We start from the raw sequence: 25166 nt of genomic DNA on the forward strand, positions 1-25166 counted from the left end.
TGGGAGGCACATATAGAAACCGTTGTAATTCCTACACCGTTCACCTGATTTGGATGTAATTACCCTCAAATTAAATCTGAAAGTCTGCAGTTAAAGCACATCTTGTTTGTTTCATTTCAAAGCCATTGTGGTGGTGAATAGAGGCCAAAATATGAAAATTCTGTCAATGTCCCAATATTTATGCACCTGACTGTATTATAGTTTGGTGACACTGCCAGCCAGACCGCAGTTTATCGTCCACACATTGTGATACTATAAGTCGTAGTGCAGTGTGTCATTCTTATTCAAAAATAATTAATCTTGTGACACTGTAAGTGGTAGCGCATTGTGTTATTCTTATTTATAGATAATTAATCTTGTGACACTGTAAGTGGTAGCGCAGTTTAATATTTAACTTTTCACTTCTTTCCTCAATTGTGAATAAATGATTAGTCTAGACGCCGACTACAAGACCACAACAAAGTAAATAAATCTAAAAGCTGAATAAAAGCTAAATAACATGCGTTGTATTATATAAAACATAATGACATCACTGTAAGAGGCAGCGCAGTGTGTTATTCTTATTCATAAATAATTAATCTTGTGACGCTGTAAGAGGTAGTGCAGTGTGTTATTCTTATTCATAAATAATCTTGTGACACTGTAAGTGGTAGCACAGTGTGTTATTCTTTTCTTATTAATAAAAAATCTTGTGACATTGTAGGTCATTGATACCACAGTGTAATATTTAAAATTGGTACAAATTAACATGTGTGCTGTACCCCATTTCATTCGTGTTTGTTGATATGGAGAACAATCAGTTGAGACTTGAGAGGAGAGCAGGAACCATATACTAGTGCTGGAGCTACTGCCAGTGCCACCAGTCATGACAATACTAGTCCATCTACATTATCTACTAAAGCCGATGCCCAAGGGCATACAGGGCTTAAGTCAGGGCATCTAAAATCAAGAACCAATCTGAGGTTAATAATATGGTAGGAACAAAAAAAAAAAAATTATGTGATTTTAACAGATTTTATCAATTTTTGAAAAAAAATACAGATCTAAAACCAAAACACGCAAGGGGCAGTTTTGGCAAAACCAAATCCAGATCCAAAACACAAGGAGATACAGATCCAAAACCAAAATACGGGGCTTGGCGCACATCCCTGATAATTATCAAGCCAAAGCTTTAATGTTTATTACAGTATGATACATGATTTAGAATGCTGTATATAGGATAGCAGCAAAAAAGACAACATATGTTATATTGTATTCCCCAATAAATTGGATCCAGGCCAGTGAAAACAAATGTTCAGTATAATAAGGAGCACACGTATCCCTCCTAAATACAATGTTTGTAAGGCCTTGTACTCTCTGGCATATTTTTGTGTCATAAAATGCACATATAAACACCAGTGAAACCCATGTCAGCTGCAGAAATATGACATGTAGCTTTAAAATACAGTTTTACTTGCATTTAGGATCTGATTCTTAGTTGCACGCAAAAGCGCATGCAGCAGCATCTATTGGCGGTCTCCGGTCTGCGACTCTATGCAAATCCTGCTACAAACTCCTTCCCTGGTGTAGATTTGTGCAGCCGAAAGTGCAAGTACTGAGACGACCACTTAAAGCATCCATGTACGCTATAATACCAATTGGTGTGTACTTATACACCATCATCGGTCGCACCATCAAAACTTGCACCAGCCCTATGGCAGGTTCAGTTTCTCAGTCTGACCATGGCCTCCTATGCCTGCGTATGTGTGTCTGTGAACGCAGACTATTGCATTGACACATCTGTGACACTCTCATGACACACCCACTGGACGAACCATTGCTACGTCCATTTCTAGCCACCTTCCAGGCACCGCCCAGAAACGCCCATCACTTTTCAGCAAAGTCTCTGATACCGTCTGTCCTGATCGCAACAGTGTACGTACACTCTGTGTAAAGTAGGTGATGTAGGAGTTTTCAGAAATGTTCGCACATGCGCAGTTGCAAAAGATCGCTCAACTGCGTGAATATCAACACTGTGTGCGGATTGAGTGCAACTCAGAATCAGGCTGGGTACACACTGGAGCGATATCAGGCCTATTTGTCGTTTCATAATGAGAAATCGCCTAAATCGCTCGGTGTGTACAGGCGCGCTTCCACAGTTGTTAGTGACAGTTGCTAGGTTTGATGTGCAGCAATAACTCTAGCGACCTGTGGTATGCTAATGATGGACGGAACAGTGATCGGTCCATCCTTCATTAACTTGTTCTAGTCTGTACGGGCAAGCCCCACTCAAGGGCATTTGTTCCGATGTCAGAACGAATGCCCATCGCTCCAGTGTGTACCCACCTTTAGAGAGCCATTGGAAGTCATCTAGGCTTCAAAATATATTAGATGCAATTAAACAGTACAGACAGAAAGTACAATTACAAGTACTGTAAGTATGGGGTTACCGGAAACAATGTTTTCCATTTTCAGTTTCATTTTCTTTAAAAATGCAGTTACAATGTGTCAAATTTTGTAAAATATCTGAGTCCTGTCGCCCAGATCACACAGTAGCAAGTTCAATGTAAAATGTATGATACCATAGTAGCTCATCTGTAGGGTGAGCTATTAGATAAGCCATGAGACTCTAATACAAAATAAATCACACTGATCCACGTGTGTACAGCCTTGCCAGGCAAGAAAACTGAGGTCAATGGATACAGGGTACGTGGTTTTTATTGGCATACAATAGATTCACAAATCTCCAGTATGACAAAATATTGAGCAGATGGAACAAAGTTTGTTAGTTACAGTATGTACAGTAGGAAATGTTTGTTACATGCCTGTACCAACAATGGCCCTCATTCAGAGCCGTACGCTCTGAGCAGAGCGCACGCTCTGCATGAGGGCCGGGCTCCTTTTTCATGGAGCGTCCTCCTGGACGCTCGTATAGCTGTGGGTCACCACCCACAGGCTATACGAGCGTGCATTTTGATGGCCGCGATGGTCGTGACCATCGCGACCATCGAAATTGCGAGCCGGAGCCTGCGGTTGAGGTTTTCAACCGCAAGCTCCGGAGTGATTTTGGCTCTATCAGAGCCAAAATCACTCCCACTGACATCACTAGTGATGTCAGTGGGCCGGCTTCTGACGGGAGGCGTTCCCGTGGGAACGCCCCCGTCAGGGAGGCACGCCCCCGGCACGCCCACCAAAGGGGGCGTGCTGTCAATCAACATTGACAGCACGCCCCCTTTGATCGGACACAACGAGCGAAGGAAAGTCCTTCGCTCGTCGTGTCTGGCGCATGCGCACGACGGAGCTCCCTCCGTCGTGCGCATGCTCAGTGCAGACCATCGACCCACTTGCGAGCGTACAGCCGCTCGCGAGTGGGTCTGAATCAGGCCCAATGACTGGTGTTTCTTTGAAAATACATTTAAACATTGTGACATTAACAAATGCCCCCACAGTTATTTGCCAGTTTGCAAACAATTATTTGTACTGTAAAAGAAAATTTTAAACGCTTGTCATATGTGTCTGTAGCCCTTGCAAATTGACTGTGGATAGATAAATGTGCAGCCTTAATTATATAGAAACAACACGATTATTTCATAGTATACAAAAGCAGTGGGTGTTCTGTCTTGCGTTGAAATACAGAAGACAACAGGGAATTATACATTTGTTAAACAATAGGACCATTATCTGTCAGCAGCCTACACACAAATTATACATTGTCATAATAAGACATTTTTCTAATGTATACTGCTTTAAAGTGAAACACAAAGAGTCTCAACATATACTTTGATTGGAAATGATGTATCAGGTTTGAGCATCATCCTCATGGCTTAATGAATCCACAATTTCCTTGACTCAACTGCAATAAAATGAAATATTAAATGCTAACATACAGTATAAACAGCGACTGTACATTTTTAATTATTTAGAGAAGGTCAATTAAAATGCTCAGTGGTCTAAATCACAGAAACCATGTGCTTATACCTAATGAGTAAAACAGAGATAACACACACACACACAATTTTGGAAAAAAATAATTTCTGTGTTATAACTGTAAACAGGCAGCTTACTGTCTAAAGCCAGATACACACTATACAATAATCGGACATATTATTTGCTTATCACAGTTATTACATAGAGCAGACATAATGGCTGATTCTGAGTCAGGTGCATCTTCAGCCAATCATATGGCACAGCAGCATTCATACTAGCTCATGCTAATGCCAGTCATCCGTGCTTCTGCATGTGGAAGACCATCCTGCCCACTGTTTTTAATGTCCCCTGCACCCATCATTAGTACGGGGGCTTGCACTCACTCCATGCTGGATGCAAAAGATTAGTCAGAAATAGGCATCCCATCTGCATCTGCACACTATGGGTGAATACATGCATGGTAGTCAGCTTACACACCAAAAACACCCCCATGAGAGGGATCAATTCCTTGTCTACGCATGTTTTATGCCCAGTTACCATCCAGAAATTCCCGTTTCACTAAAACAGTGCTCTGCTGATGGACTCGTCAACCCATATGCACTTGTAAACTCCGTCTGTGTGCGTACGACATGTGCAGTTGTCACCTTCTTTCTACGGTGCATGCACAGTTTGTAGATTTCTCCGAGATCTGTCCATCTGACTCACAATCCAGTTCCAGAGAATATTCCAGTCATTCATATCAGTTCCTGCCCCAGCTGAGATTACAGTCTATATTCCATATAACATGGGCACACTTACACACTGGAATTCATTTATTTCTCAGCAGCCAATTAACCTACCAGTGTGTTAGAGTGTGGGAGGAAATAGCAGTACCCAAAGGAAACCCACTCAAACATCGGGAGAACATACAAAATCCACACAAATCCACCAGGACTGAGAATTGAACTCCTGACCTAAGTGCTGTGCAGCAGTAATGTTGCCCAAAAATATATCTCAGAAACTCAATGTGTATGATGCAAGCTGTTTTTTTTTTCTTATGTAATTTGTGAACCCTATCCTTACAATATATATATGGATACAAATACAATGCTGGTTACTATACTGTAGTGAGGCCATCATACCTCATCATGAGCTCCTATCACTTCTTCTGGCTGCTCTGTGGCTAAGCAGCAAAAGAGATACAGCAGTGCAGTCATCTGATGCATTCTAAATCTAGGTACACACCTGCACGTTGTGGCGACCCAGCAATGTGGCAATGTGATATAACCATATGTCGTATTGCTGTACTCACTACACGATCCACTGCACAACAACGCAATATATCATTATATACTTAATGTAACAACAACGCATTGTCGATGGCATCTTCCCATCTGATATACTGCACATCAGAGGGGACGATGTAATTACACAAATCATCAAATAATGTATTTGGCCATACACACTATACGGTCATTGCGTTCGTCACGGATTGCAAGATCTGCCAAAATATTGTATAATGGGCACAATGTATTAAGCATTGCATTGTGAATGCGGTACATTCCGCCACTTATCAGATACATAATGGAGTTAGTAACGCCAGTATGTACCTATAAATGCGATTACAATTGCAAAGGACAGCTCTCCCAATAAGAGTTGTCCTTTGACTTCCGGGTATATACACATGCACAGAAAGGCACGCATGCCGGGGAACACAGTGGGAGGGATCTGATTGGATCCCTCTCAGTTCAGAATGCGATAAGAAGCTCATAGGCATTGGGAAAAATCATCTGAAGATGATGTCACCCACCAGGTGTATCGCATTCCGGAGCTTGGTACATTTGGAAAATGCAGCCAAATTCTAAAAACGTCAGTTTCCGTATTTTTGGCCACATTAACATATTTGTGAACGTTTGTAATCCAAATAATAAAATTTTTAATTGGATATGTTTAATTCATGAAAAAATCCCTATAGATTGTGCCAGGGGCACCACTTTTTAGTTTAGTGGGGGGACATTATTTCATTTTGGTGCCACTAGATATGTATTTATTTGTGCTGTGAAGGGGGTGGTGCTGCGAGGGGTGCTTCCGGGGACACACGAGGTGGAGTTGGAGGTGCCGGGAGGGGTGGGGGTGAAGTGAATGGGGGGCTGTTTGGGCCCAAGGGGGAAGAAAGTACAAAGAGGGAGCTGAGGGGTAAGAAGGGAGATATATATAAAGTGTGAGAGAAGAAGGGTGCAGGACTGGTCACAGAGGAAGGGCAGTTAATAGCCACTGTAGGGGTCAGAGCTAGGAGGAGAGGGGAGGAGGGAGGAGGCGGGCAGAGAAGGGCTGTGAGGAGGGAGGAGGTGAAGCAGCAGGAAAGAGAAATAGCTCTGTGCCCAGCCCCATGGTAACCCTGCTCCCTACGACCCAGTACATATACTTGCACCTCTTAAATGTTTGGGGAGGGCGAGTTGCCCCCTTGCCCCCCACTCCCTTTCTTGCGCCTATGGTTTGTGCACTAGGTGGGCAGGGCTTTTTACCTCTGTGTATGTTTGTGAATACCCAGTCTTGTCTTATTATTGTTTTGCTCCCAAGATACTTGGAACTTTTTTAAATATTTTAAAAATTAAATAAAATGATAATAATAAATTCAATATAGAGTGCAAACAGTAATATTTAGAATGCATCCCCCGATTAGTGTTTAAACTGTTGAAAATGATCCATACAAGTTTACAAAACAGTAAACATAGTAGCTTACCGAATATAGGTCACACAATTAGATATGAAAAAAAAAACAAATAACTAAATACCGACTGATGAATATAGAGTCCCGTGCTGCGCAGCCACGGGCACCTTTCCTGTCTGCCGACGTGCGTTTCGCCAACAGCTTGTTCACGGAAAGGACAGCTGTGTGAGCGGATCATAATTGCCCTAGTTCATATACGGACGCTGGCCTATCAACTGCTGCTGTATCACAATAGTCAGAGCAGCCGGCCAAACACTGTCCGGTTTCGATTGTAGTCAATCAGGGATAGAATGAGCAGTGATTGACCTGTCAGTGGCCGCTATATCAAAATAGTCTACATAGGGCATTTATTTTACTTTTTTGTTATTCATTAAAAGTTACGTATTAATTTTTGTATAATACCCAAGAGTGCTCACAACACAGAGTTTTTCCTTTTCTGTTTGTTCTTGTCTATGATTATGACTCTAGTGAGCACCACCACTGCCCCAGTAAATTCATTCTAGGTATGTTCTAGTTTATAATAGGTATAGTGGTCATACTATTCTACGATAGAATTTTTTCTCAATAGTCTGTGCGACGATATCCCCCCTTTCCCTTTTCTCTTTCTTTGTTTCATTGATTTGGAGGAAGCATATGGCATCTTGCCGGCATGAAAGGAATTGCCTGTCCCTCGGGTCTTACCTGCCGGGGCCGCATGGTGTGTGAGCTTGGGGCAGCATGGGATGGGGCTGCCACACGTCAGTCAGTGCTGCCGTCATTGTAATGTGGCACCGGTCACTAAACAATCAGAGCTCGCAGACCGGCAGCCGCTGTTGATTGGCTGCTGGTCCGCGAGCTCTGATTCGTTTGTGACTGACACATCATTAGAATGATATGCTACTAGCTGGGGCCCCCTCCTCAGCAACCTCTCCTCAGCACCCTCAAGTGCCCCCCTAACCCTCCTCCTAGTTGCGGCCCTGGATGTAAGGGCCCGGAGAATGACAGAAACATCCCGGTCTCTGTCATTTGCCGGGGTAGAGATATACTGTATGTAGTATCACATATATCTCTACATTTGCCGGGGTAGAGATATACTGTATGTAGTATCACATATATCTCTACATGTCCAAAATGTTATGGGCAACTTGTTTTTGTTTTTTAACAAGTCCCGGGGAGCATACTGGACAAGGGGACAGATGCTATGCCACGAGGTAGGTGAGTATAAACTATCAGTATTTGTCCTGGAGAAGTGGACAGAACATCAGGCAGAAGGTGTGAGTGTGTTATGTGTGGAATAATATTATACTTTCTCTACGGTGTGTGAGTTCTGTCATTATTTTACTATTTTTCTTACAGTGGGGATACAGGCGCTGGCCGCCTGCTAGCACTTGTAGCTCCACAAGTGCCATAGGGCATGCATGCTGGCACCTGTAGTTCCACTGTAAAAAGCAATAGTATAAATCTATTATTCACACTATTACACCTGCGCCCACCGGCCAGTGGTGCAGGGAAGAGCTGTTCTTTGCAATGATTGGACTTCCGGGTTTATAACCAAGGAGTCCTATACTTTGCATGCGTCATATGATGTGCACGCTGGCTGTGGATGCTGGTAGGGATCCGATTGCAACCCTCACACAGAAGAATGCAAATAGAAGCCCCTTGGCCTATAGGAAAATTATATCTATAGATGGTGTTGTCCACCAGGTCCAAGTTCCGGAAACGCTGAAAATGGCAGCGTTCTGATTTCTGGCCACATTTTCCCTTTAGTACACTCCGCCCATTGTGAGATATCAATGTACTGGCCACAGTATTTGGCTTCCTCCCCTCCTCTGGTTTCCTCCCCTGGGAAGGAGATATTTCCCCATTCCTCCTCTATGAAGGAACAGAGGAAATGTCTGTTGGTCGGCCGCAGTAGTGCATGCACTTCAAACTATCACATCGGACAGACATGCTGGGCGATCCGGCATGCCCAACCGATCAATATTTTCGGATCAGTCACGTGCATACATAGTACAATTATCTGGCCGTTCCGCTGACATTAGGCGGATACCCCAGATAATTGTATAGTGTATCCCCAACATTACTTTGCACCTTGGCATAACCATGCTGCACTGCAGGTGGTGCTGTTATAAAATGGGCAGAGAGGTTTAGATTTGGGAGGGGTGTGTCCAAACTCAAATTTAAATTGCAATGTAAAAATAAAGCTGTCCAGCATTTGTGAGCTACATAGAAAAGCAGCCAGTAATTACCCTGAATGCAAAAAAAATGTATGTATTTACACCTCTCAATCAGCCACATGTTCTATTTAAGATCATACAAATAACAACATTAATCTTTTATTTACTAATAAAGATGAAGTAATTTTAGATTTGCTCGGGATCAGTTGAAGCAAACACAGCAGCATCTTGCATGCAGATGGTTATGTAAGGTTAAGAAATAAGTGTTTGGTTCAAGTGATAAACATTGGAAGCAGAGACAGACCAAGAGGGTTGCTAGCATTTTCCACCCACTAGTGACAAATCTGAAAACAATGTGTTTATTAAGAAACGTTTCATTCTATGATTACTAGATATACACAAGACATAACCTCCTTGTGTGTAATCCTGGCAAAACACTGCACGTTTTAGTTCTTGAAAACAGTTTTCACAAAAAGAAAATACACTGGTGTAGATTCCAATTATTGTGCTGCTCATAGAAAAAATAGCTCCACCAGTATAGATGACCTGATTCAGCATGGATCGCAATTGCAACTGTGTATGCAGAACAGCCGATTGTTGTGTACTGCGCACTGCAATTACGGACACATTGTGGAATCCATCACAGAGTTAGTGACAGACCGTGAACATTTGGGGGTAGTGACTGGGGAGTGGTTGGAGAAACGCAGGCGTGCTTGTCCATTTGAACGCCATTTAATGGTCGTGCATAAATTAGCCACTGCGGTTGCCTACGCAGCTTGAGTAATCACTGCATGCGACGAGACTTGCAATTTCTGAGACAGGTCAGAGCTGCTGTAATTGTGCATGACAGGCCGATGTTATCCAATGTTACTGATGTATATGCAGAACTGCGTGGTATTACTGATGTGAAAAGGCAGTAGTGGGCATCTCTATGCTGGTTGAGTGGTGGCAGACATTAGCATATTTTTGCAGATTCATTGCTTGCGATTACGCAGTTGCCATCCGTGCTAAAATTTAATGCTAACCCTGACTTTAGGAGTCTTACACAGCATTGTACGGGTGATTGTAACAATTACACAGAGTGTACACGGAAAGATGCATGGTAAAATGTATTGGGAAAATGATGGCTGTAACTGGGAGGTGGCTTAGCGCAAACACACAGAGATGATCCATCTTATGGGCATGTTATGGGCATGTCTGTGAAACTGACACACCATAGCACGTCTGCTCTCATAGCATCCATACACGAACGGAGAAACTGCGCTGACCATGCGGCTGGTGCAAAGTCAGATTGCACAACCGATGGTGCATCAAAAGATGCACCAATCAGTATTTCAGTGCCTACGGACGCTGGCAGTGGGCGTCTCAGTCCTTGCACATTCGGATGCATGTTTGTACACCAGGTAAAGGCTTGGTAGCGGCATTTGCACAAAGTCGCAGTCGGATGACTGCCAATAGACACTGCCACAGCCACTTCTCGCTCCACCTCTGAATCAGGCCCAATAATGTATTTGCTAAGTTTACCTGGCAAGGTGGTCTATATTCAAGACCGTAACTAGGGTAGTGCGACCTGTGCCATGGCACAGGGCACCACAGGGCAGGGGGCACTGTTTGGGCCTGTAAATATCTGTTTATTATTATTCTCATTTGTAGCTTCCTCTACTTTTATCCCCAGCATCTCCTGGCCTCCCCCATCTCTTCCCTGGCCCTTCCCCATGAGGCCATGGCCCTTTTTCTGGTGCGCGTCTTATGTCCCTAATTGAAAAAGAAGGAGGGGGCGCCAATGCTGTGTCTGGCACAGGGCACCAAAAATTCTGATTACGGCTCTGTCTATATTGATTTTGGTTGATTGCTTGATAAACACATCTTTCTGCCTCCTCCTCAGTATGTCCTATGATATCCAGTAACCACAGCAGTGCAAGTGCTGGGGCTCATAAGAAATTATATGACATCTACAGTAGGAATGAGATATATTATGGAGTTCAACAAGAACATATCTGTGTGCAAGAAATGTCTTTGTCCATATCTGATGCCATTTTGACAACCTTGGGCCTGATTCTAAGTCACATGCAAAAGCGAACACATTTGTAGATAATTGCTCAACTACGTTAACATCAGCATTACATGTGGATTGCGTATGGCTCAGAATAAGGATCTTTGAGGGCTCTTGAAAACTAGACGTCACTAAGATGACTTATATTTTGCTAAAATTTTGACAGCAAATGTGAATGCACATGATAAATGAATGTACAGTACAACAATACTGTAAGTGCAATGCACATTTTAAATTAGTCACATTAAGGTAACAGAAAGCTAACACACACATGGAGATATATTTATTAAGGTGCGGGTTTTAGAAGTGGTGATGTTGCCCATAGCAACCAATCAAATTCTACTTAACATTTATCTAGCTCCTTGTAGAAGATAATAGCTAGAATCTGATTGGTTGCTATGGGCAACATCTCCACTTCTAAAAAGCAGCACTAGAGTAAATATACCCCATGATCTCTTCATTTCTTGGTGGTTCCAGTATGACATCTTGTAGAACCTATTTGTTTATCATCCATATTATTGCATCATGCTTTGTGACTATATTAATATTATAATATGTGAAGCCATTTTTACTGTACTATACACAATTTACCAAAATAGATTAAAACATTTTGTACATGGATTGCTCTATACGCTGCATTATTAAATTTGAAATTTGGATTGCTTAATATTAAATACATAAAAAAGCAATATACATAATTTAAAACTTCTTACCAACCACCATTGTTTTATACTTAACTAGACCACATTTTACATTGTTACTATCTAACAAAGTAATAGAAAGAACTAGCTACTTACGCCAATAAAGTAAAATTTGTATTTTCAAGACAGCAAGGGATTTCTTTTGGTAACATATTATAATAAAATATTTGTTTTTAATTGCCAGTAAGGTGAACGACATAATATTTTTTTTTAAATACTCCTTTCTTTTTATTTTACTCCTAGCAATTTTCAAATTACCATTTCTTAAGAAACATAAAATACAAAATATTCACCATTTTCTCTTGATCGCATAGACGCCACATATACAGTATGTACTTTACTGAAGATCTGAAAAAGTTTTATGGCCTAGAAACAACAGGTGTTATCTAGCTTACTGAGTGTTATTACAGTACTCACATTGACAATGCTCTACATTGCCGGAACATCAGGAATAACAATAAAATCAATCTGTGTTGAACAGTAGGAACCCAAACAGAACCATAAATTTGTATATTGAATATGTGAAATTTCCCTTTGATTTTACACGCCCAAACTATTTAATTTCCATATAACTACTTTTGCACAAATGCACTATATTTTAATGGAGAGAATACATGGATTTGCAAGAGAATATGTTGACATCTACAAGGGTGGCCAACTGCAAGCTATTGTAGGCACTTGAATGTGTACATTACATATTGTAATTTTATAGAGGTTGCTGCTGCTGTATTTACCATGCAAGATAGGAGGAGATTGCATTAGTCAAGGCAGAGATAATGAGAGAGTGGAAAAGAGTTTTGGCAGCATCTTGGGTAAGATTCAAGGAATAAAGCAGAGGGCAAAGTCAAATATAACACCAAAGCAATGTGTTTGGGAGACTGAGGGATAGTTGTGTTATTGACAACAAGGGAGATTTGAAGGGAGGTGATGACACTGGATTGTGAAAAGATGGTAAGTTCCGTATTGGACATATTGAGCTTCAGGTAGCATTACAGTGAAGTAACCACAAAGTTCAGGTGCTTATTCCAATATTATAAAAAGTATGTGCAATACATATAAAGTCAATAGTGTAAATACCCAATCAAAAAAAAAAAATTATTATATATTAGCTGCAAAATCCATAGGGAGTGTGTGAAAACACCTTCATATTTTAACAAATAGAAAACAAAAAAGTGGATCTGCTCTAAGTAGATATAAGGGTTTCCACACTATAAGGTAACTTATCCACACCAGGTTAAACAATACAAATACATTTAAGGGCTAGAGGGAATGGGTGTCAAGAAACGGGAAGGCAATACGGATGTACCCAGCTATTTTGTTGCTCATGGCGTGGCGTGCAGGCTTCTGAGTCGCGCCATGGAATTGTGGTATGGCGTGCAAGTCTCTGAGTCGTGCCATGGACTTGTGACGTACCGTGGTATTCTTCAACGAAGGATATGCTACGACATGTAATACAGCGCTTAACCGCTGGGTGGCGAGTGCTCCACTGTTGTAATTTGTACTGAATGCCTTGTACTGAATGCCATACTGTTCAACTTAAATTGGATGGATATCACATTCACAGCATTTGCATGTTCGCACAACCAATATTTTTAATGTCACATAATGTATATACAGTATAATCTTATAACAGGATGTAAATCAGTGCACATACAGTATTGTACATAACTGAACAGTAGAGAAGTTGCCCGAGTTGTTATCACGGTATAACCGATACTGTAGATTAATGAGATGCACACACAGCTTTCACTGAGATGGGATGAATTACAGTATGACAATTTTTTTTATAATTAAAAACAGCAGTGGGAGGAGTGCACAAGGATGAGACCGCTCTGTGTGGTTCACTGTAGCTGGCGTGTGGGCTAGTGGTTAGGTGATCACTTTGGAAGAATTATGGTCCCGGGTTCGATCCCTGGAAAAGAATATTTTTTTATTTTTTTGCACTGTCTGCTCTGGACACTATAGTGAAACTACTGTATTAGTGTTGTACTGTAATACTGTAGTGTTGTTGTTTAAAAGGCTGCTTAACAGTAAGACATTACAAACTGATTGTGCATTTAAATAGTGCAAAACTTTCGTCAATGTCTGCGCTGTGGTGGCTGTCAGCTCCGAGGGGTTGCAATGGGATTTCTTGCGCATGCCCAGTGGAGGGGTTACAATGGGATCTGTGGCGCCAAGCCATACGCCATGTAGCGCTATGCCATGGCGTATAGAAGATCACTGCGCATGCGCAATTGTCTGTATTACTACAGTACTGTACGGTATGCTGTTGAATTTTCACCCTTGCGCCACTCTGCACTGTCCAAGACTTGTACACAATAGTCATTTCATGACTTCAGAAACTGCTACAGTAGTGCGCTCTGTTTGAGAGGGAAGCCTCTAAATTACAAACTGACTGTGCGTTTAAAACATGACTTTTGCACCACTCTCTACGCTGTCCTAGACCCTAGACTTGGACACAATAGTGATTTCTGTATTTACAAGCTGACTGTGCATTTAAAGCGCAAAATAGCGCTACACCGTAAACTTGCGACAATATAGACGCGGTGTCAGCCTTGCACACCATAGCGATGTCTCTTGAGCTGTAACTGAGAGTGGCCTCAGTCTCTGAGAGGGCTCTCTGTATTACAAACTGAATGTGCGTTTGAAGCACAAAATAGCGTTACATCGCAAACTTGCGACAATGTTGATGCTGTTCCAACCTTGCACACTATAGTGATTTCTCATGTCCATCTTAGTTTCAGTCACAATATTGCTGTGCTTAATATCCCGCTGCCTCAGTATGCCCCGTCCCCGACACCGTATACCATTGATCGATTCATAGCCGCCCTCTGCCCCCTTTTAGTCTCCCATGAGTGACTGTCCTGTCCCCGCTGCCATCTTGTTTTGCTCAGTGGCCATCTTAGTTTCAGTCGCAATATTGCTGTATTTAATATCCCGCTGCCTCAGTTTGCCCCGTCCCCATAGAGGCTGATTTGCGCAGCGAGTTTCTATCACCCACCTTATGCCGCTGATCGATTCCTAGCCATCCGCTGCCCCCTTTTAGTCTCCCGTGAGTGACCGTCCTCTCCTCACGGCCATCTTGTTTTGCTCAGCAGCCATCTTAGTTTCAGTCGCAATATTGCTGTATTTAATATCCCACTGCCTCAGTATGCCCCGTCCCCGTAGAGGCTGATTTGCGTAGCGAGTTTCTATCACCCACCGTATCCTGCTGATCGATTCCTAGCCGTCCGCTGCCCCCTTTTAGTCTCCCGTGAGTGACCATCCTGTCCTGGTGGCCATCTTGTTTTGCTCAGCGGCCATCTTAGTTTCAGTCGCAATATTGCTGTGTTTAATATCATAGTAATAATAATAATAATACATAGGCATAACTGACAATGTGATATAGAGGGTAGACAAACGCCATGATAACAGGATTGAGAGAGACTAATTAAATAAAGCACTGACGTTGTTTTAAACAGTGAAAAAAACACTGCGATTTGTTTCCATGTTTCCTTTACAGTTGTGTATATATATATGATCAGTGTAATATACCTGTATAATTTTTTATTTGTCTTTTATGTACTGCCCTACACAGTACAGTATGTGTGAGGGTCAGGTCTACTGTACTGTATATTCTGAATGAAATTATAATTTTTTTATATTCATATATTATGCATTTTTAGGCTGATATACTGTACACAGTACTGTCATATTCTGCACCTTAAATTGTATTTACTGTACGTACTGTATGTAATTGTATGCACATATTATACCTACCATACAGTACTGTATCATTGCATTATTGCACCACTTTGCACATTTAACTTTTACACTAATGGTTCTAATGGTACTGTGCACACTAAGTTTTGATTTATGTTATAAAAATAGCACATTTGGCGCTCTACTTTACCGTACTGTACTGTATATCAGTTCAGATATTCACACATTTTATTACTGACAAATCACCATTGTCATTTTATTACTGATGAGCTGACACCTACCGTACAGTACTGTACAGTATATCATTAGGGAGTGTTTTTTAGACACCTGTATTTATTATCACTTGCCTCTATACAACCTCACAATATTGGTTAGGGCTTTAACAACAGTTGGCGCTGTAATCTCCTACATTTATATACTGTATAACAAACACACACACAGTGTTAGGAGACAGTGAAAAGAGATACTGTAAGGTAAAGTACCGTACTTTACCAACCAATCAGCTCCCAAATGTAATTTTTCAAATGCAATGTTGAAAAATGACATTTGGGAACTGATTGGTTGGTGCAGTACTGTATGGTACCTTACAGTACCGTATCTCTTTTCACTGTCTCCTAACACTGCTTAGTACTGTGTACAGTACTGTATGTACTGTATTTGATTGAATCTATATTTACTGTTGAAAAAAAACACTTGAAACAACTTTTAAACTAAAACTGAAAGTAAAGTATATTTCCACTATTTTAGTTAACATTGTATTAAGTGTCTTTATACTTGTGTATTTCAGAGTGCACCGAACTGTCAAAATGGTGAAGAGCAAAGGTTTTTACAACGGAAACGAATCTTGCCCACTTCCAATGACCAAAAGGCTGAGTGCACTAGTCCCACAACTATCTACAAGCAAACCTTCTAAGAAGAAAACAGGGAAGGAAAATGTTCTTGTCAAGGCAAGGAAGAATGCAAAGCCCAAGAACAACTCTTTGCAACTGGACATCGGAGAAAATGGACCAGGGAAAGTGGAGCAACCCATGAATGTCCAGAACCAGGAGGAAACACCAGTGAATTAAATAGAAAGATTTGTAGCGCCCACCTCCCTGCAACCTATCTCGACCAGCAGCTGTCCCAAGGGTCCTCCAGTCCCCTAATCCAAAAAAGAATATTAGAGAAGAAAAAAATAAAAACAGCGCATATAGGTCTAACCGGACCCAGAAGACACACCAAATGTAAAAAGAAATAAATTGTTTAATTAAACATACAAATGTCAAATAAAATAGATGGTCAGTAATAATGATGGATTAAATGGTCAATAACAACAATAGATTTGCTGCAGTGAATTTGATATGATGATAAAAAAGAGAGAATTGCACATATATAACAATTAGGATTAGAGCACCAGCTGTAAGCTCCAATCACATAAATAATCAGACTAATAAAGCTGTTAATATACACCTCTATTTAATTGAATAAAATCCTCCTCAGGAATAAATAAATAGAATATTATTTGCATCAAAATGACAGTTCCGTTAATAGGAATCCATGCTGATATACAATCTTGTATCCAATCGTTAGCTGTGGTTGCAATATTGTAACAGATGATGGAGCCAATGTTAGCAACAATATGTTTCTTGCTAATGAAAGAAAGGGTGAGTGTTTATTCGTATAAATCCTCCTCCAGCCAACCTAGGAATTAGGCTGGGAGATAAGATGTAAGTATGTCTCTCACCTAGTGTTCTTAGGTAAATGCTGCTGTACACTGGATCTGAGCCGTGGAGAGTAGAGCAGTAAAGCCGTTGATGCGCAGTGTGAAGGGGAATGATTCCCGTGTCAGCGCTGGTTCATAGTGCGCTAGCTGAGATCTAGCTGCGGCTGTAAAGCGAGGAATCCTGAGCCGTGGTTGAAGGCTGTAGCTCTACGGAGGCACTCACATGGAGTATTTCAACTCCGGAGCATACCGCTGTCTGCGGCCACAGCAGAGGACAATAGGCTCTGCCGGCTGGAGTGGAAACAAGCTCTACTATATTTCTGAAGAAATTCTCAGCAGAGAAAGAAACGCAAGCTAACCTGCATTCCTGCCTTGCTGAAGCACTTGTGGAGCCATAGTAGAGCTTGTTGTATGGACACTACAGTGGCATCAGAGCACTTGGACATGACACCAGTGCCATCATGCAGCCTGCCTCAGTGAGAGAGTACACCAGTGGCATCATATAGCCTGCCTGAATGGTCAGTTGAAAAATTAAGGACCAACAATGCAAGCATGCCTGTACTTTCACCAGGAACGTCGGTCATGTCGAGCACCCCAGCATCACTGACTGTATTTGGAGCACCCTTACCGGATGTACCACTGGCTGTAATCAACGTTGACAAGGACAATGAAATTTACAGAGCTGCCAAATGTGAGATGCATCGATATGCACAAGCAATATTTCAAGAACACGTGCCCTACGACCTCTATTGCAACTGGACCAAGCGGGTGAACTTTGATGGCAGTCGGAAGCAAGTGCCAATCCCCAACAATTTAAGAGAAGATATCCTATCAAGATGCTGGACAAGATTCAGGATTGGAAAAGAAGAGCTTACCAGGATAAAGGACACTTTGAATGGGGTGATGCGCATGCCAAGGAAACATGCATGGAGGACAGTCACACATAGAAGTACAGATCTTCAATCAACAAACACGACTTGAAGGGACTTGTCAGAAGAGAGGAAGACCCGGCGCCGCTGCTGGCCAGGACGTGGCAGCAGCAGAAGAAAGAAGCGGAGGACAGGAGAGAAGTTCCCCCCAAAAGAGTCTTCCACCATAACAGATAGGCCCTATGTGAGGCCAACGGAACATTAAACCCAACCTACAGTAGACCAACAGGTCTGAAGAGAGGAAGACCCATGTGAAGAAAGAAGCAGAGGACAGGAGAGGACTATGGGGGTGGAAAGCAAAAGAGCTAAAGAAGTTCCACCCCTCAAAGCCTCTTCCTCATAACAGGTACCGGTAGGCCCTCTGTGAGGCCAACTGTACTGTACATTAATTTATACTGTAGTTTGTTAGGCTGGTGAGATACAGTAGGGCTGATATTAATGTTACAGTAGATTAGTGTGACACACTATTAGAGCAGGAAAGGGCCTTGCATGGCATATTCTCTCTCCTACAGGGACCTCTGTGTGGGATTGAGCGAGACCAAGAACAAGAGTATCTCCGGTGAGTACTGTACCTGTGTGTCTGTCTTTTACTGTCTGTTCATCTCTGCCTATGCTCCTTTCTTCAGGGCGTACAGTGGACCTTGCACTCCGATGCAAGGTAGAGTATGCACCTGGTATAGGTGAAACTCTAGATCAGAGGCCAAAAGTGCCAGTGATGATTTTAACTTAAAAGCCTAATCTTTTTGTGTAGTCCTCAGTCCGGTAGGGCGTATCGGTCGGCATTGAGGAAGGACTGTTTTCACGTCATCTCCTTCTTCCTAGGTACTGTACAGTAGTCATGTCCGTGACCAGCTTGGAACTCCAGGACGTGCCAGCGGCAGAAGAAAGAAGCGGGGGATAGTAGAGGACTACGGGGGTGGAAAGCAAAAGAGCTAAAGAAGTTCCCCCCCTCTGTACAGTATGTTAGGTTAGGTAATTTTTCAAACACAGCCTGTGAGATGACAGTTGGGAGCAGATTGGTTGGCAACTTTTCACTTTCTTATCACTTTTCACTCTGTCTCCTAACACTGCTTAGTACAGTAAATAGACCCATTGGAGCAAAAAGACGTGATCGGCTAAAAAAAAAGTTTAGCCGATTACGTCATTTCGCCAGGCGGAAAATTATCGCTGTATTCAATTTGAAAGACTTTCCACCTAGGCGGGAAGTCAATGCAATGTACAGTAAGACAGTATGAGAAAAAGTTTTGCCTACTGTATGAATAGCAGGCGGAAAAAAGTGGTGAATTCGGGTGCAATGTTGCGGGAAGCCTTCAACATGCAGCCTTCAGACAGTCCCCTAAAGGTACTGTAAACTGCGTAAATTTTTTTTTAACAAAAAACACTGACAGTCAGAACACCCCAAAAATTCACTTTCATTTTGGGGGCGGAAGAAAAAAAATTTGGGGGACAAAGTTAAACATGTAGGGGTAAATTTACTAAGATTGGAGTTCTATTTAAGAAGTTACTGTACTGTATGTTGCCCATAGCAACCAATCAGATTCTACTTCTCAATTACCGTATATACAGTAGCACCTTCTACAAGATAATACCTGGAATCTGATTGGTTGCTATGGGCAACATCACTTCTTAATATAACTCCCATCTTAGTAAATTTACCCCCTAATATATAAAATGTAGTTTAGTAAGGGTTGGATAACAATACTGAACAAAAGTAGCGAAGAATTAAAAAAAAAAAAAATTATTAAGGTCTAGAACAGGCGGGACAGGCAGGCAGAGAGACAGAACATGTAACCGCTCGTCCACAAGCCTGTCGTAGCAAGACATCCCACTTTACCGTAGCTGCATTTGACTCACGACCCACTGGGCACATAGCGCTACATGGGTATGGATCTGGGCATGCGCCTGAGATACGATGACGTACAGTATTGTAGGACACACTCAAGCGAGGTGCAACCTTGGTATTGCAGGCGACTGTAGTGTAATGGTAAATAATCAAGCTAATACATTACATCGCTTGCACAACCCTTTTGCGGGTTCGAAACTTGGAAGGCTACACTTTTTATTTTTTATTATTATTACACAGTCAAGGTTACACTTTTTTGTCATAAAGTACTGTGGCATAGAAATTTCTGGATAATGTATTAGTGAAGATTTAAAACAAAATAAAATTATACAGTATATATTTTAAAGGTCTCTAACCAGCGGGACAAGAAAATGGTAGATGCAGTAGGGCTAGGCATTAGCCCCCTAGACTACTGCATCTACAGTACTAGAGTCATGGAATCACTACAGTGTCTACAGTAAGTCCGGGACAGTGCCGACAGTATTATACTTACAATATTACAGACAACTGGGCATGCGCAGTGCTATGAGACTCAATATGCCACAGTGTAGCGCGCGACTAGCAATGCGCTACTGTATATGGCATATGGAGCAACAAACTACAGTACTGTAGCTGGGCACATCTACAGTACATACAGTATGGTATAATGTATTCAGTTTTGTAAGGGTTGGATAACAATACTGCACTACAGTACTATAGTGAACATTTAAAAAAAAAAAAAAAAAATTATCAAGGTCTTGAACAAAAGGAGAGAAGTGTAAGCAAGGCAGATCACATAACCCCTTGCCCACAAGTCTCTCCTAGTAAGAATTGCATCTGTCCTCTACAGTACTTTATGTGACATCTACAGTACCATACGATGAAGTAATCTGGCGGCTGTGGTGTAGAGGTAAGAAATCGAACTTCTACATCGCAGACGTCTGTACAACCCGGTTCCGGGTTCAAAACCTGGAAGGTTAAACTTTTTTTTTTATTATTATTATTATTAGACAGTCAAGGTTACACTTTTTATTTTTTAATATCATTATTACACAGTCAGTGTGTAATACGGAGATCCCACTTTCACTGTGTGTGAATCATGACCCGCTACTGTATGATCTTCCATACTGTACGCCATGGCATAGCGCTACAAGGGTATGGCTATGGCACAGCGCCACTGGCAATGCATTGCAACCCCTGCACTGGGCACGCGCCAGAGATCCCATTTGTACCGTAACCCCTCGGAGCTGGCTAACAGTCACCACAGCATCAACTGGGCAGACATTGATGCAATTTTGCGGTTTAAACGCACAGTCAGTTTGTAGTGCAGAGACCTCTCTCTCAACAGAGCCAACTACAGTTACTGAACTCATAAAATCACGAAAGTTTCCAAGTCTGGGACAGCATCGACATTGACGCAAGTTTGCACTCTAATGCACAGTCAGTTTGTAATACAGAGCCTTCCCTCCCAAACAAAGCCCACTACTGTAGCACTTTCTGAAGTCATGAAATGACTATTGTGTATACTGTAAGTCTGGGACAGTGCAGAATGGCACAAGTGTGAAAATTCAACAGTATTGTACTGTAGGAATGCAGACAACTGGGCATGTGCCATGGCATAGCGCTACTTGGTTTATGGCTTGGCTCCACTGGGCATGCGGCACACATTCCATTGTCATTGTACCCCTCCACTGGGTATGCGCCAACCGCGCTAACATTGATGCAATTTTGCGGTTTAAATGCACAGCCAGTTTGTAATGCAGAGACCACTTTCTTAAACAGAGCCCACTACCAGTTGCTGGTCATAAAAAATCACTATAGTGTCTAAGTCTAGGACAGCGCCGGCATTGATGCAAGTTTGCATTCTAAGGTACAGTACAGTATGTACAGTAATAAAAAAATCCAACTTCACTGTTTGACTCCTGAAGCACTGGGCATGCACTCCACATGTATTGTATTGAATACTGAATATTTTAAGTGAAGATTTTAAAAATAATAAAAAAAACATATAGTTTCAAGGTCTCAAACCCACGGAACAAGAAGAAGGGAGAAGTGGTGAGACTAGGCATTAGACCGCTAGGCTACACGCTTCACCCATTACTAGAGTTCTGTAGTTTGTAAAGTAATGAAACCACTACCATGTCTAAGTCTGGGACAGTGCCGACAGTATTTACATTTGCACAAGTGTGATTTCAAACGCACAGTCAGTGTGTAATACAGAGCTTAATGATTTCAAACTTTATTAGACATTCTTCTACCGCTTTATTATACATTCCTGATTCCATGTGGAAAACGCTGTAATACTGTATAGTGTACCGAATCACCGCTTCTGTCAACCGATCATCAGGCGGTGATACAGAACATACATTGGAAATCAGACGCATGCGCTATATAGTTTAGGAAAAGTGACACCTGGTGGGCAAAAAGTTGTATTACACGTAATGACTTTTCCAGCGTTATGCTATGCTACATTACTAAACTTTCTTTGTGGCGCGTGGTGTGTGGCGCGCCATGCGTGGCATTCGAGATAATGCAGTGATGCACCATGATACCTGGGCACATCAGAATATATGTCCTCTTCATACGTCTCTCCGAGGTGTTGGCGAGACCTACCCCAAGGCACTGTGTCTAATCCACCTGATGGTATTCACCAGTGACTCCTCCAAGCGGGATGTGGGTTTCGCTGCACCAAATGAACAGGTCGCGACTCTCGTGGTAGGTACCTGGAGAAAACACAGAGGTAGATATAAGAGGACTATATAAAACACTGACAATGCTGTAAATGTTCACGTAATAAATAAAATAATCTTAGGTAGCCGGTCATTGGCCAAGAACAGCAGCTGGCCGGCCGCAGAACTGCCGTAGGAGAATACTGATCAGATGACAGGGACCAACATGGTGGTGCCCAGGACTGTACCGTGGTAACCAGTACACATGCATGAAGGCTCTATCAGCCCCTGGGCAGAATACTCAGCCAATACCTGTCTCGACGCCTGGCGTCCAGATGCCTAACAGCCCAAAGATGCCATCGCAGAAGTGAGTAACGGCCGATCCCAGGCTGCATCCTGACAATACCCCCCTCTTTCAGGGTGGACTCTGGACACCTAGATGGTTTGTTGGGAAACTTCTTATGAAAAGCTCAGCTGAGCTGAGGAGCATAGACATCCAAGGCTTTGACCCAAGAACATTCTTCAGGGCCATAGCCCTTCCAATCAATCAAATATTGGAGCTGTCCCAGATGAAGACGAGAATCCAGAATTTCCTTAACTTCAAATTCAACTCCACGCTGGATTTGAACCAGTGGAGTTCTGGGTGGGAATTGCTGAAAGCGATTTAGGATTAGAGGTCGAAGCAAAGGAACATGAAAAGAACTGGCCAATTTCAAATCTGGAGATAGACTTAATTTATACACGACCGAGTTTTCAGAATTTGATAAGGTCCAATAAATCGTGGAGCAAACTTCAAACTTGGCACCTTCATCCTGATGTTTTTGGTGGAAAGCCAAACTTTTTCACCAGGTTTTAGTAGGGGCACAGCTGTACGTTTCCGGTCTGCAAAAAGTTTGTAATTGCACGAGGTCTCTTTTAAAGAAATGCGAACTTTCCTCCAAGTATCTGCATAAGTTGTCAGAAGATCAGAGACTGCTGGTACCCCCAAAGGTGGCAAACTTTGAAAATCTGGCACTCAAGGGTGTCTCCCAAAAACTGTAAAAAAAAAGCAGTGGTATCGGTAGAAGTGTGGTAACGAAAATTGTGAGCAAATTGAGGTCCAGCCAGTCATTCTGAGAGGAGGATACAAACAGTCTAATGAAGGTTTTGAGTTTCTGTTTCACCCATTCTGTTTGCCTGTTAGTCTGTGGGTGATATGCTGAAGAGAACTTTAACTTGATGTGACAAGAGGAACAAAGTGCCCGCCAGAACCTCGCCATGAATTGGACTCCCCTGTCAGACACAATTTCAGATGGAAGACCATGCAAGAAGATTTCAGGATGAGGGCAGAAGAGAAGGCCTCCTTGAGAGCCTGGAAGGCGCTTATAGCGGATGGAGGCCAAAGTGCAGGATTTGCCCCTTTTCTCATGACAGTTGTAATAGGAGTGACAACAGTTGAAAAATTTTAAATAAACCTTCGGTAATAGTTGGAGAATCCTAAAAATTGCTGGATCCCTTTTAAAGTGGTCGGTTGAGGCCAATCCCGAATGGAATTTACTTTTTCTGGATCCATTTGCAGAGATCCTCTGGAGATTATATGACCTAGAATTGGCACCAAGGGTATTTCAAAGATACACTTGGAGGCCTTCCCATATAAGTGATGTTCCCTGAGATGAGAGAGGACTTCTTTAACTAGCTGACCATGTGTTTGTAAATCTCTGGAAAAGATTAAAATATCATCCAAGTATACGACAACAAAAGAGTAAAGGATGTCTCTAAAGATCTCGTTAACATACCCTTGAAAGACTGCTTGGGCATTACACAAGCCAAATAGCATCACAAGATACTCAAAGTGTCCATCCCTGGTATTGAAGGCAGTCTTCCATTCGTCTCCTTCATGTATGCGGTTGAGGTTATATGCACCACACAGATCAAGCTCAGTAAAAATAGAGGCCCCACAGACTTTATCGAACAACTCTCAGATGAGAGGGAGTGGGTACCTGTTCTTAATAGTAATATTGTTGAGACCTCTATAGTCGATGCAGGGCCTAAGACCACTATCTTTCTTTTCAACAAAAAAAAAAACCTGCACTGGCCAGACGAGGAAGGTCTAATAAACTCCTTTCTTAAGTTCTCTTGGATGTAATCAGACACAGCAGATGTCTCTGGTAACGAGAGGGGATAGATGCGACCTCATGGAGGAGTATTTCTGGGGATTAAATCAATTCCACAATCCCACTTGCGATGGGGCAGCAATTGGACCGCAGCTTTTTCACAAAAGACATCAGAAAAGTCCACATAAGGCTCTGGGATAGGGGTCAGACTGGAGACAGATATCAGAGAGTAACTGCTGTTGCTTTATGAGCTGGAAGAGACTTGATAGGAGTTACCTTAAAATCACATCTATTTTTAACAATGTGAACCCCATGCCAATATTTGCATAGAAGGCCAGTCCAGAGTGGGGTTGTGAATTTTTGAACAAGGTAACCCAAGAATAATATTATGGCTACTGCTATGTAAAATAAAAAATTCAATCTCCTCCTGGTGTAGGGCACCTATTCAAAGACACACTGGAACAGACTTAGAAGAGATGACTCCGGTTTGAAGAGTACTCCCATCTATGCCAGAGAGGACTAAATTATTTTGGAGGGATCTGACTGGGATTCCTGCAGCTCCTGAGTCTATCAGAGCAAGGAAATCATCGAAACGAGAACCTACTGAAAGCACAACTGTTAAGTGAGAGGATTTGGACATAACCCCTAACTGAACTCCTTCTGGAACGAATAAGGTTTCGTATTTTCCGACAACAGCGGGTAAGACTTCAGAATGTGACCTGA

At 42.2% G+C, this 25166-nt stretch overlaps 1 long non-coding RNA gene across 1 annotated transcript in view; it reads right to left on the reverse strand.

The window, feature by feature from the left end:
• Nucleotides 1–12123: 12123 nt before the first annotated feature.
• The window catches only part of LOC148519803 (uncharacterized), a 52474-nt gene continuing 39431 nt past the window's right edge, over nucleotides 12124–25166 (reverse strand). Inside the window, exons 3-4 of the long non-coding RNA XR_015878900.1 lie at nucleotides 22295–22404; nucleotides 12124–13438 (exon numbers count right to left, since the gene is read on the reverse strand). This is a non-coding gene — a long non-coding RNA (uncharacterized LOC148519803). The remainder of the gene's footprint in view (nucleotides 13439–22294; nucleotides 22405–25166) is intronic.

This window comes from Taudactylus pleione, unplaced genomic scaffold (assembly GCF_031769625.1).
Source record: "Taudactylus pleione unplaced genomic scaffold, aTauple2 ptg000181l, whole genome shotgun sequence".
NCBI classification, from domain to species: domain Eukaryota; kingdom Metazoa; phylum Chordata; class Amphibia; order Anura; family Myobatrachidae; genus Taudactylus; species Taudactylus pleione.